Source organism: Camelus bactrianus, chromosome 8, assembly GCF_048773025.1.
Source record: "Camelus bactrianus isolate YW-2024 breed Bactrian camel chromosome 8, ASM4877302v1, whole genome shotgun sequence".
Taxonomy (NCBI): domain Eukaryota; kingdom Metazoa; phylum Chordata; class Mammalia; order Artiodactyla; family Camelidae; genus Camelus; species Camelus bactrianus.
Window position 1 is genome coordinate 91,919,292 of NC_133546.1, and position 10,868 is coordinate 91,930,159.

Sequence of the window (10,868 nt, forward strand, 5' to 3'; positions counted from 1 at the left end):
TTGGTGTAGAGCCCACTGCAGCGAGCTGTCCCTTTCCTGCATAAAATTCTCTGTCTTCCTCTGTCTCTCTGTCTGTCTGTCTGTCTGCCTGTCCCCCACAGGAAGCTGGAATGGCCCTTTCCAACAGCCCTAGGGTGCTGTGGCTTTACTGATAGACACTCAGTGCTGGTCCCAGCTCCCCTCCAGGAGCCTGTCCTTTCGGCCTCCCCTGGGGCCGTGGAGCCACAGACTCGGCACATTGGTTTCACCCCCTCTGCCCTGACACACTGAAAGGCTCACATAGACACTTGGACAATGTCCAGCCGCACAGGGCCATGTCCTGTGGGTGACTGAGATCTCCTGAAGCGCTGGCGAGGATCGCCCAGCAGAGCCAGCCCCGACCAGGCGCTGGCCTCCATTTCCTGGAGCGTTTCCTGCGAAGGGCAGACAGCTGTGGCTCCTGTGTCTGCCCTCTGGGGAGTGCTGTGTCTCCTACAACCCGGGACCTGAGACTGTTCCTTTGAGATGGAACCACCAGGAGGGACTGGAGCTCAGGGTCTGGCCTCCCGGGAGGACCGAGTCCTGACTCCGTCCCTGCACCCTTGGCAGCCGGTGGGCACAGTGGCCTTCACGCTCCTCGACCTGGGACGTGCTGCTCCAGGATGGGAGGCAATAATTTCTGTGGTTCCAACTCGACTGTGCTGTGTGTTACAGCAGCCGTGGTGACCAGGCGTCCGACACCTGGGACTTGCTGCTGACTCTGCGCCCCCAGGGAACCCCAGGGATGGGTGTGGTCGGAGGAGAGCTGGGGCCTGGGACTGGGAGGGTGTGGAGGGCGGCCAGGCTGTGGAGTCACCAGGGGAGGGGCCGCAACATAGAGCAATTCCCAGAGAGCTATGGAATGGTAAAGGATGCTTTATTGTCTCCACAACACAAAACATGACAAGCCAGAGTCTCCCAACAAAAAACCCAAACCAAAGATAAACAGCGCAGAAAGTTCATGGGCTCCAGACATTTAGAAAGGATGCACAGCTTCCCAAGCCAGGCCTGGCGTGACCTCTGGCTGTAGCAAGCCCCCCCTCCCCTGCCACCACCCGGCACTGGGGCCTGCCCCTCCACATCCAGGGACAAGACAGGAGAGGCCCAGGGGTCTCGGGCCGGGACGCCAGGCTGTCGGGCTCCCTCCTCCCGGGGCTCGCCTCTCACCCCACCACCCAGTGCAGGGGAGCTCCTGCTGAAGGTGTCTCAGGCCGCTGGCCACAGGACAGGCTGGCTGTGGCCACTGCCCTGTTTTGCCAGTGTCCCTATTTCTGTGTCCAGCGAGGCTGTGTCCTGCCCTTGGGGGACCCAGTCACCAGGCCCGTCTCTGGGAAGCTGGAGTGGGGAGACCTCACCCCCTTCCTGGCAGGCCTGGCTCCTGTAGGGGCCATGGGCCCTGGCCCTACTCAGAGCTGAGTACTTGGCTGACCGTTGGTGGCACATCCAAAAGCCTCCCTGCTGTGAGACGTTGGCCAGGGCTGCATATGTTCCCACCAAGGATCTGACACAGGCGCCTCCCCTTGGGGACCCTGCTTGATGACCAACCTGATGGTGTCCACAGAGCAATCCCTGCCCACTGCCCCGGGATGCCAGCCTCCTGCTCATCCAAGGGAACCCCAGGGTGCCCCGGGCACTCCCGGTGAGGACAGGCAGACCCCTCGGCTCAGGTTGGTGGTAGCACCTGCTGTCCACTTGGTCCCCAGAAGGTGGGCAGGGTGCAGGGTGTGGTCGGTGGTGGCCGTGAGGTCGGAGGATGGAGATGCGGGTGAGCACGGCCGAGAGATCAGAGCTGGCAGGGCAGCGGGCGAAGTAGTGGCTGAGCAGCTCAGAGTGATGAACGGGGTACCTCTGGGGCCTGGGGTGGCCGTGGACACCCCCAGAGGGCACGCTAGTCCCCCTGCCCGATCACGTTTCTGTGGTCTGGGACGATCGTCCGCTTCAGCTCCACCACCGAGGAGAAGATCCACTTCACCTGCAGGGACGGCGGGTGTGGGCACAGCCGGGGCCCTCGTGCCAGCTGCCCGCAAGGACCTGGCCTCCCAGCCCGGGGACTGCCGGCCGCGAGTGTACTCAGGTGGGGTGGCGCGAGGACTCCATGTGCACAGCCAGGGACAGGGAGGTCCCGACAGGGACAGAGAGAGACAGTGAGATAACAGAATGAAATGGAGAGACAGAGGACAGTGGACAGAAAGGACAAGAGGGGAGAGTGAGGAGACAGTGACGGGACTGTGAGGGGACAGGAAGGGGACAGGGAGGGACATGGAGGGACAGGGAGTGGACAGGGAAGGGGGACTGTGCGGGCACTGTGTGGCGACAGCAGGGACAGCTGGCCTGGCCCGCCCACCTTAAAGAGGGTCACTGTGGCGCTGTAGCACACGCTGAGCAGGAAGAGGGTGATGAAGATGGAGATGGTGGTCCACAGCCCATCCAGCTCCCCGCTCTGGGCCTCGGCACAGATCTCTTCCTCCAGGAGTGGCTCTGGATGGGGAGGGGGTGGTCAGCTCTGTGGCTGCCTGTCACGTGCCAGGGCAGGGTCAGTGGCACCTGGGGGTGGGTCTGTCTGTGACAGGGCGGGTGGGGCACTAGGATCCCCTTAGGGGGCTGGATCAATGGTTCCCTGAGGTCAATCCCTGGGCACCGACCTCGTGTCCCCCATTCCTCCAGCTTGGGCCTCAGTCTTGGCCGGACTCCTTGGGCCCAGATCTCGGCCTGGCCAGTGCGTGTCCCTCATCGTCTCCTCTGCGGTGCCTTTCATGGGGTCCTCTGGGAAGAGGGTGCCCTGACCCCTGCCTTCCCTCCCACCGGAGGCCAGGCCTAGATGGCAGGGGTCTGCAGAGCAGGTCTGTGGTGGGTCCTACTGCAGGGAAGGGCGTAGGCAACCTTGGGGTGTCCCTGTGTGCCTGAGGGGGTGGGGTGGGCGTGCTAGGGACCAGTGGTGTGTTGGGTCTCTGTCTGTTGAGGAGGGGGTGCAGGTGTCCTGGGGAGAGGAGGGGTGGGGGTCTGAGCTGGCCAGTGTGGTCAGAGTGTGGTCAGTGCTGCTGGGGCTTTGAGGAGTGGGGACCAAGCTGGTGTCCACAGAGGGTTCATGAGACCCGGCTCCAGGCTCTGGTCTGGCCCCGGGCGGATACCCCGTTGAGGACCCAGTGAGCAAGGCTGGCTTGTGTGCACTTGTGTGGTTGTGCCCTTGTGTGCAGTTGCACAGGCACGTGTGTGTGCGTGAGTCTGCAGGTGGACGAGGGGTGTGCAGGCTGGTGTGCTCCATGAGAGGGCTTGTTTCCTGTGGTCCTGGGTGAGTGTCCCCTCGAGGTTACAGATCTGGCCCCGAGCACCTCGCCTGTGGGAAGGTGGGGCCTGATCTCCGTGTGTCCTGGGAGCAGGAGGCCTGTGCCCCCATCGCCGGCCAGGCGTGGCTCCCATGTTGACAAGGTGTCATCACGTGGACTATCAAGGCCCCAGGGACGGGAACTGCGGGGACAAGGACCTGCCACTGTCCCACATTTGGGCTTGGACAGAGGTGGGAAGAACCGTGCACTCATTTCCGTGAGGGTCCCTGGGAGGCTCTACCAGTCCCCTCTACACGCTCCAGCCTGAGTAGGTGCTGGCCGGACCCTGGACCCTGGGGAGCGGCTGCCTCTGGCAGAGCCCCCTCTCTGGCCTTGGGCTGCTGCCTGCCTCCATTGGCACCAAGTTTGTCCTCAGAGCCTGGCCTGCCCCCGCCTCCCGCAGGCCCGGCGGGCGCCGGAGCTCTGCACAGAAAGAACCATGACAGTGTTGCAGGGCCCCAGGGAGGTACTGGGTGTTTTATTTCATGCTGGCCCGGGAGGTATGTACACAGGGGTGGGGCTCAGGCGTCCACGTGGGACCCTGAGAGCCTCGGGGATGGGGGTTCGCTTGGGTGCTGGGGTGAGGTTCATTTACCCGGAGACTAGGAGATGGATTTCTGGGTGGAGTGATCTGTGTAGAGCCTCGTGCATCACCACACAGGTGAAGACTTCTCCCCACTGCCACGTGTTCTTTCCCACCGAGAGCTTGCTGTAGAGGATGTAGGTCCCGGTGTTGTCCGGCTGGGGCAGCGTGGTGGCGTAGGCGCCCTCTGCCTCCGGCCGCCCGTTCCTCTGCCACTCAGCGTTGATGTCAGGTGGGTAGAAGCCTTTGATCAGGCAGGTTACGCTCACGGTGTCCTTGGCCAGGTCTTCCTGGTGTGGGGCCAGGGTGTACACCTGTGGCTCCTGGGTCTGCCCTGTGGGGACAGGTGTGACTGCGAGCATGACGGTCACTCTGAGCAGCCCCAAAGGACCCTCCCGCGCCCGTTGTCCATCCCACCTTTGGCCTTGGAGATGGTCCTCTCGATGGGGGCCGGGAGAGCTTTGTTGTTGACCTTGCACTTGAACTCCTTCCCCGTCAGCCAGTCCTGGTGCTGGATGGGCAGGACGCTGACCACGCGGTACGTGCTGTTGAACTGTTCCTCCTTTGGCTTTGTCTCAGCCGTGTGTACCTCTGTGTCATCCACGGACAAGCTGAACTCGATCTCAGGGTCTTCCTTACCCACGTCCACCACAAGGCACGTGACCTCAGGTGTTCGGGTGCTGGAGAGGATGTCCTTGGGTTTCGGGGGGAAGATGAAGACCGTGGGCCCTCCAAGGAGCTCAGGGTCTGGAGGGGGAAACAAGATGTGGGTCAGCACTTGGACGGGCCTCCTGTAGGGCACACGTTTCCCTCATCAGGCGGGGCCTGGTGTCTGGTCACTTCCTTGCGATGGAGGGTGTAGCCTGGCTCCCTTACCTGGGCATTTGGGACACTGGGAGCTGGGGTCTTCGCTGTGGAGCGCTGCAGAGAGAGCAGATGGGGGGTTACTGTGGGCGGGAGATGGCCCTGGGTGGAGTTTAGGTCAGGGACAGTTTGTGGAAGGTGCAGATCGGCACCAGTTCTGTGGGTTAGAGTTGTCCAGCCTGTGACCACCTTGAACCTGGTGGAAACACCCAGAGGACCCCTCACATAGCCTGGGAGGCCTTCAGGTGAGGAGACCGCATCCCCTCTGATACCCTGGGCCGAGGTCGCCATCCTGGCATGTGGTTCGAGCCGGGAGGAGGGCTGACCTCGGTCCTGTCTGGGAGTGGACGCCCTCCCTGAGGCCTGTCCTCTTGCCCACACGCTTGTCCGCCTTGGTGCTGCTGGCCTGGTGGGCTACGTTGCAGATGAAGGTCTTGCCGGCCGAGCTGCTGGCGGGCATGGTCGCCAAGCTGCTGAGGGAGTAGAGCCCCGAGGACATGAGAATGGACGGGAAGGTGTGGATGCCGCTGGACGGGGCGCCCGAGTTCCAGGTCACCGTCACCGGCTCAGGGATTTAGCCCTAGACCAGGCAGCCGAAGGGCACCGTGGAGCCAGGTGTGTCCCCACATCCAGCAGTTGGAGGATAAACCGAAGTGGCCTTGCTGGAGCCTGCAAGAAAACAGGCCGTGTGACCATTGGGGCTTCACCCCTGGGAGGGTCCGGGCAGGGTGTCACGTGCCCAGGTCTGGGCACCCCTGAGCCCAGCACCCATGTGCTTGCAGAATGTCTGCAAACCAGCTGGCCGGCAGGGCCCTCACCACCTGGGGCCTCGTGCCTCTGCAGCTGTGGGTCAGAGCTGGGTGATCACCTGGGTGACAGCCCCCCAGGTCCCTAACCTCCTGCAAGTGCCTGGCCTGACTGAACCCTGTGTCTGAGTCCTGACCAGTGCTGCCTGCTCCCGGCCAGCATCCGCTGGTCCCCTGAGCTCACCGTCCTGCTGCCCCAGCCCGGCCCTGCCCTGGGTAAGCGGGCCTGTCCTTGGTGTGGTGGGCCTCCACCACCCAGAAGCCTGCTCGTGGCCCCTTGCCTGGCCTGCTGTTTGCCCTCCGGGCCCGTGTCTTCTGGGTCAGCTCTGCAGCCAGAGCACCTGGGCCCTGGCCCCCCCAGACTCTGTCCCTGCAGGCCTCCTCCTTGGCCCCCCCCATTCATCCCTGTGGCCTCAGCCCGGCTGCGAGTCTGTGCCTTGGGGAGCTCCGGTCCCTCTTCTGGACCTCCAGCTGCAGCCCCTCAGCTCACTTCCCCCTCCCACCAGGGCCTCTGACCCCACCCCAGCTCGTGGCTCTCAGGTCCCTGCTTTCCTTATGCCCTTGTCCTTCCTCAGTCCAGCTCATCCCTCAGCACAGTTTGGGGCCCCACACTGCCCCCACCTTCCTCGCCTGTTTGGTGCCAGCAGCCCGGGCACATCCCTGGCCGGGCCTGTCTCCTCTCACTGTGACCCATCTGCTCTGCTCCGGCTGGCAGCCCAGCTCAGGCCCTGAACGAGCCCCACACTTTCCTTCCCTCTGCTGGGTCCAGGGTCTGTTTCACCCCACCAGGCTATGGCACGTCCACCCCTCCTTTCCCAGCCCGCCACGGGCCCTTGAGCCCAAGGACTGGGGCCCATCGGGTCCCCTCAGGGGTGACCCCTCTCCTTCATTCCCACAGAAGTCCCTCTCTCCACCCCAGGACGCCATCCGGCCAGCCCCTCAGGGGCTCAAGGGTCCTGCTGTCCCAGGAGCCCTCAGCTTGGCCTGCTCAGCTACTCAGACCTTAGTTCAAACTCTCTGCCATGTCCCTGGGCTCCTGCGGCAGCCCCCTGCTCACCTCCACAAGGTCTACGTGCTTTCTCTGAGTCCCTGTGGCAGCCCCCTGCCCTCCTGGTGCAGCCCCCTGCTCACCTACACCCTCTCTGACCCTTGTCCCTGGAGCTACAGGCCTTGAACAGCCCCAGCCCCTCTGGCCGGCCCCAGAGCCCTCAGCCTAGTTCAGATCCAGTCCGGGAATTTCTTTCCCAGGACTGGCTTTGCTCTTTGGATTTCCTGGGTCAGCTGCTTGCCCTCCCAGCCCCTTGTCCACCTGCATAAACTCTGCCTGCTTCCTGAAATCCTGTGTTAGCCCTGTGCCCCGCAGCCGCCACCCACCTGCACAAGCCCTACCTGCTTCCTGGAGATGCTGGAGCAGCCACCCTGCCCTCCCAGCCCCTGCTCACCCGCACATGCTCTAGTAGCTTTCTCCATGTTCCTGAGAAGCCCCCTGCCTTCCTGGTCTTCAGTCGCCTGCTCACCTGTGGCCTCCCTGAGCTTTGTCCCTGGGGTGCTGGCCCTTAGCAGCCCCTGCCTTCTGACCTGCCGCAGGTCACCCCCCTCGTTCCGCTCTGCTCCTGGGCCCTTCTCCCTGGAGCTGCTAGGTGCCCCTCCCTTTCTGGGCAGCTGTCCCCTGGCAGAGTCTCTGTCCCACCCTGGTCCCCTCCCAGCAGAGCTCCTGGCACTTGGGTACCTTAAGCCTCTTCTTTGCTCCCTGAGCCCCCAGAAGTCTCCCCTGTTCCTTAGTTCCCTCCAGGTGCTGGTCTGCATCTCTGCGCCCACCTGCTCCCAGCCCTCAGCTCCTAGTCCTGACCTTCTGCGCCCTGGCTCACATCGCCCCTTCTGTAGCCAGTGGAGCTGGTGTGCAGCCCCTGTACTGCCAGCTCCGAGCTCTCGGGAACCCAGGCCAGCCCTGTGTCTCTGGCACAACTAGCCCAGTGCAGCCCGGGGCAGGCTTCTGCCCACTGATCGGGACACGCTCCCTGAAGGCCTGGCAGCCCAGCTCAGCTCAGTTGGCCTCTGATGGACCAGCTCTTTTGGAGAGGGTGAGCCCCTGCCAGGGCTCCCTCATCCTTGTGCTGGGTGGGCAGCACGACCCCTGGGCAGCTTGCCTTCCCCTGTGCTGGCTCAGGTGCTCCTGGACCCTCTGTGGGGTCCTGTCCCTGAGGTGGGGTCTCCCCTACATTTCCCCCCTGCACTATGTCTGTCCGTGTCCCTCCTAGACTCTCTGTGGTGTCCCTGAGGAGGGGTCTCCCCTTCATTGCCACCCTGCACTCTGTCTGTCCCTGTCCTCCAGGACCATCTGTGGGGTCCCGACCCTGAGGTGGTTCTCGACATCATTGCCCCCTGCACTCTGTCTGTCCCTGTCCTCCTGGAACCTCTGTGGGGTCCCGTCCCAGAGGTGGGGTCTCCCCTTCATTGCCTACCTGCACACTGTCTGTCCCTGTCCCTCCTGGACCCTCTGTGGGGACCCATCCCCGGGGTTGACGGTCTGCATTTCACTGGCTCCCTGCACTCTGTCTGTTCCTGTTCCTCCTGGACACTCTGTGGTGTCTCCCCTTCATTGCCCACCTGCACTCTGTCTGTCACTGTACTCATGGACCCTCTGTTCAGTCCCTGAGTTGGGGCCTCCACTTCATTGCCCCACTACACTCTGTCTGTCCCAATCCCTCCTTGACCCTCTGTGCAGTCCCTGAATTGGGGACTCCCCTTCATTGCCCCCCTGCACTAGATCTGTCCCTGACCCTCCTGGACACTCTGTGGGGTCCCATCCCTGAGGTGGGGTCTCACTTTCATTGCCCCACTGCACTCTGTCTCTCCCTGTCCTCCTGGAGCATCTGTGGGTTCCCGACCATGAGGTGGGGTTATATTCCTGCCAATATAGGAAATATTTGTATAAAAAACAAAGGAGACTTTAAATTTTAGGAAGGGATATTGAGCTTAATTAAAGGCTAGCAAGCATATTATAGTTATTAATGGCCTTTTATTTGAGTAAAATGAACACAATTTAATACTTAGCATAATCTTGTCATAATACTTTTGTTCCTTTTATTATTGTAGTTCCATTTTGGTTACTGTGTACCTGGGGACTTTTTTCAAAACGTCCTTGAAGGAATGAAAGAATTATTGATTCCTTGGGATGTGGGGTGACTGTTTTACCTTTAGTATCCCTGCCCTTATCTAAGATATAGCAAAGTTCCAGGTTTTTCATACCATTCTCCTGCCGTGAACTCCAGTACCCTAATTATTACCCCAAAACATGGTCTGATCTGTCCTCTGGTCACCAGTCAATCTGTCTCTGTCTCTGTCTCTCTCTCTAATGTTTCCCTTCTTTCAGTACATTTTTCACCTTCCCAATTTGTGCCCAAGGTAGAAAAATAACCTCTTTATAGAGCCAATTAAGCAACTATTAATACAAACCTCAAAAATTAGTCCAACAATAAATGAATAGAAGATCAATGATTGGATGTGAATATAATAGAAAATAGAATACATGAATGAAATGGGGCACATGTAGTCTTGAAAACATGCGACATTGTCCAGTACCCCAAATCATTTGACATTTATATGAGACTTTGTTTTCTTGAACACTTTGAGTACAAAGAACTTTGTGAAAAAACAGACACATAGACCAATGGAACAGAATCAAGTGCCCAGAAATAGACCCACACATATACAGTCAACTAATATTTGATGGGGGAGTCAAGAACAATCAATGGGGAAAAGATAATCTCTTCAAAAAATGGTGTTGGGAAAACTGAAACTCCACATGCAAAAGGATAAAATTGGACCTGTGTCTTATGCCACTCAAAAAAATTAACACAAAATGGATTAAATAATTAAATGCAAGACCTGAAACTATAATAAACTCCTAGAAGAAAACATAGGGGAAAGCTCCTCAATATTGGTCTTGGCAATAATTTTTTGGATATAACAACAAAAGCAAGCATTATTCAGTGGAACTTCATCAAACTAAAAACGTGCACAGCAAAAGAAATGATCAACAGAGTGAAAGGAAACCTATGGAAGGGAGAAAATATTTGCAGATCATATATCTTATAAGGGTTAATACCTAAAATATATAAGGAACTCATACAATTCAATAGAAAAAAATAATAATCTGATTGAAAAATGGCTAGAGGACCTGCCTAGAAAGTTTTCCAAAGAAAACATGCAGATGGCCAACAGGTACTTGAAAAAGTGCTCATCATCACTAATCATCAGGGAAATGCAAATCAAAACCACAATGAGTTATCATCTCACATCTGTTAAAATAGCTATCACCAAAAAGAGACTATAAGTGCTGGTGAGGGTGTGGAGGGAAGGGAACCCTCATGGACTGCTGATAGGGATGTAAATTGGTGCAGCCACTGTGGAAAACAGTATGGAGTTTCCTTAAAAAACTTAAAAATAGAACTACTATATGATTCAGCAATCCCACTTCTGGGTATTTATCTGAAGGAAGGGAAATCTCTATCTAAAAGATATCTAGAAGAAATATCTATACTCCCATGTCCATTGCAGCATTGTTTATAGTCGCCAAAACATGGAAACAGCCTAAGTATCTGTCAACAGATGAAGGGATAAAGAGAATGTGTGTGTGTGTGTAAATATATATATATATATATATATGTATACATAGAGAGAGAGAGAGAGAGAAAGACAGGGGGAGAGGAAGTGCCATAACAAAGTAGGAAATCCTGCTTATGCCATTTGGGCAACAATATGGAAGAACTGGAGGGTGTTATGCTAAGTGAAATAAGCCAGAAAAAGAAAGACAAATACTGTATGGTATCACTTTTATGTGTAATCCTAAAAAGAGAGTCAATTTCATAGAAACAGAATATAATGGTGATTGCCAGGGGCTGGGAGGATGGGGAGATGGGTTGATGTAGGTCAAAGGGTACAAATTTTCCATTATAAGAAGGGTAAGTTCTGAGGATCTAATGTACAGTAATGTCTAGCTAATAATATGGTACTGTATGCTTGAAAGTTGCTGAGAGTAGTCTGAAGCATTCTCATCACAGACACACAAAGAGAACTATATGAGCTGTTGGATGTGTTAACTATCTTAATCTTAGTAATCATTCCACAATATATATGTATATATCATTTCCAACAACATGGATGGACCTAGAGAATATCAAACTAAGTGAAGTAAGTGAGACAGAGAAACACAAATACTCTGTGACATCACTTATATGTGGAATTAAAAAAAAAACTAGTAAATGTTAGACA

At 57.1% G+C, this 10,868-nt stretch overlaps 1 pseudogene; it reads right to left on the reverse strand.

The window, feature by feature from the left end:
• Positions 1-1,906: 1,906 nt before the first annotated feature.
• On the reverse strand, positions 1,907-8,228 carry LOC141578296 (immunoglobulin heavy constant gamma 1-like; annotated as a pseudogene).
• Positions 8,229-10,868: the final 2,640 nt, after the last annotated feature.